This window comes from Neltuma alba, unplaced genomic scaffold (genome assembly GCF_004799145.2).
Source record: "Neltuma alba isolate B1F8T4 unplaced genomic scaffold, ASM479914v2 tig00004054_pilon, whole genome shotgun sequence".
NCBI classification, from domain to species: domain Eukaryota; kingdom Viridiplantae; phylum Streptophyta; class Magnoliopsida; order Fabales; family Fabaceae; genus Neltuma; species Neltuma alba.
Window position 1 is genome coordinate 86,109 of NW_021633544.1, and position 2,794 is coordinate 88,902.

Here is a 2,794-nt window from a genome sequence, read left to right on the forward strand (position 1 = left end):
ATCCACATTTAACACAACCCCACATGGCACCAGAATTAATTGATATAGTAAAAGTATTCATGTGTCAATTGAAATCAATTTTCTTCTGGTCAAAAAAAAAATTGAAATCAATTTTCTTCTCAAATGATCTCGAGAGATCAATCTTCACTTTATTCCAGTTTTAAGAAAATTCTTTATCTCGTTGATTATTGATGATAATGTAGCTTTTTCTTTCTTTCTCCCCGATAAGTGTTAACCATTGAAGGTTAAATTTAAAAAGTTGTAAATTTTTTTTAATATTTAGCTAATTTTAATCAATTTCATTTAGTCCTTAAAAAATAGTTATTATGATTTAATAGAAAAGACCGGAGAAAATAATTAAGGAGTGTTTGAATAGAATCAAAACTATAGTTTTAAAAGTGATTTATAGTATATGAAGTAAATATGTGAAGAAATTTATCTCGATCCCAAACACCCCCTAAGTTTGAAATGAGAAAATGAGAAGTGGAGCAATATATGATCCGGCTTACTTCAACTCCTTACGATTTTTAGAAACAAAAATTAGCCCTCTAATAGTAATCACCATCTATTTCAATATTATCATTTTTTTTATAATTTTATTTTCATATGACCATGTTTGGATGGGTAAAATTAATTGTAGGAGTATTTCCCCCGGTCATAATAATAATGAAGTCTTGGAATTTGCTTTCAATGTGTTTTTTTTTTCCTCCCTCTTTTTACTTTTTTATCTTCTTTCTTTCTTTTTTTTTCTTTTCCTTTTCCTTTTCCTAGCCTTTTTTGCTCGAGAATTTGCTTGTAAGTTTTGAACAAACTGGTTTATCTAGGTCAATTACAATCTTCGTTTGAATAAAATATCACGTGGTTGTACTCAAAAAAAGAGTAAACATTACTATGTTATTGGTCTATGAAGGAGGATTAAGAATCTGATTACTTGTGAGATCCAAAATTTTTATGTTGCTCAAATGTGAACAGGTTTAAAGTATTTATACTTCTCTAATACTAAATAAAATTTATTTTGTAGTGTAAATTATACTATAAATGATTTTATACTTAGACCAAGAAGAATATTATTTTTTAATATTTTTATTTAGTAGAAACCCAACTAGTGAAAAGAGATGAAGAAATGGCTTTCGGAAGAAGCTTTAGCTGCTAATTATTTGCCTATTAAAACTAAATTTCTTATCAAATGATCTTGTTCACTCTTACTTGTCTTAAAAATACATAAATAGAACAAAATTTATAACCTAAAAAAATATTTACAAATTATTCGTCACTGGTGAGCATTTCGCAGGTTCAAACTCAGTCGAGTGCGCGCGCGAAGCCCTTCTTGTGAGAAAAGGAAAAAAGGAAGCCGATGTGATTTAGGGGGAAAAAAACAACGGCAACAAAAGAAGAGAATTCAAATGCATGCCTTGGCAAATCAATACATCAGTTTTCTATACTGCGTATACCAACGTTGGATCCTCCAAAATCCTATTATTGTCTGACAACCATCCTTATGAAATACTCCACACACAAGACATGTCAAAGGTAAAGTCACTTCATGAACCATAGAAAAGTTTCATCAAAATACAAACAAACTCCAATGAAATCCACATTTAACAGAACCACACATCACACCAGAATTAACTTATCCACGAATTGTACCGAGTTCTGAATCCCAAGCAATCCCCATGGCTAGAGTTGGCCAGAATACAAAAGCCTTGCAACTTCAAAAGAAATAAAGGCATCCATGCAGGCGTATTTTACCTGCTCAGGAGTAAGCCACAGATTGTCCCATCTGCTTCTACTGATACTCTTTGGCTTCTCAATTTCCTTCCCAAGAACACGCAGAGCCAGGGTCTTGAGCCCCGATTTCTTCAGTTCATTATCCCCCAGCTTGTCAAACGCCAGATCGCGCAGATCAACGAATGTGGCCACACTCAGTTCGTAGTCGCACACGAGTTTCTCCACATCCTCTTCGATCCCAACGCCCACGAAAGTGTGATTCGCGTTTGCGAGAAAATTGATCAGGGATTGGGGGATGTTTGGGGCGTGAAGGATTTGGAATATGAGGCATCGAGGGCCGACGCAGAGTTGTAATATGGCGACCGGATTCTCCATATTGCGGTGGAAATTCGGGCGCCATTCGACGTCGAGGCCAACGAAAGAGGTTGGGGAAGGGAATGGAGGTTGGGGGTTTCGGAGAGCCAGGAATCGACCATGGAAGGGAGGAAGTGAGCAGTGTGTGAATGTTGTGAGTATAGAAGGAAACATCGTAGAGATTGTGAGTGTCGTAGGGAAGGGCGTGGTCTACTATGGCGATCGACATTTCGGATTTGCAGAGAATCCAAGGGGACCGAGAAGCTTTTTGAATAGCGGAGGAGGAGAGAGTGAACTTCGCAATGGAGACGACGCTGGCTCAGAGTCAAAATTCAAAATATATTTATCATTTAAAATTATTGTTACCATTTTTTAAAATTCTTAATGATATTGTATTTTACGTTGTTTTCCTATTGTGATTTGATTTGGATTAGATCGGTTCGGCTTTTCTCGATATCATTGTTGTTTTTTTTTAACCTTTATATCATTGTTGATCGGCAATTTTAAAATTGTACATTAGTATACACCAAAAAAAAAATTGTAAATTGATATATAAAATACTACCTCCTATCCTTAATATATGAGATTGTTTGAATTTTATTTTTGTTCTAAATATAAGATCTTAATTCATTTTATCTTTCATATTTATCTATTTTTTTAAGATAATCTTCATAGTAAATAATAATTTTAGTAATACACTTAATTAGCAAGA

The 2,794-nt window shown here is 34.1% G+C and overlaps 1 pseudogene; it reads right to left on the reverse strand.

Moving 5' to 3' along the window:
* Positions 1-1,540: 1,540 nt before the first annotated feature.
* Positions 1,541-2,311, reverse strand: LOC114743565 (Werner Syndrome-like exonuclease; annotated as a pseudogene).
* Between the last annotated feature and the right edge of the window lie 483 nt (positions 2,312-2,794).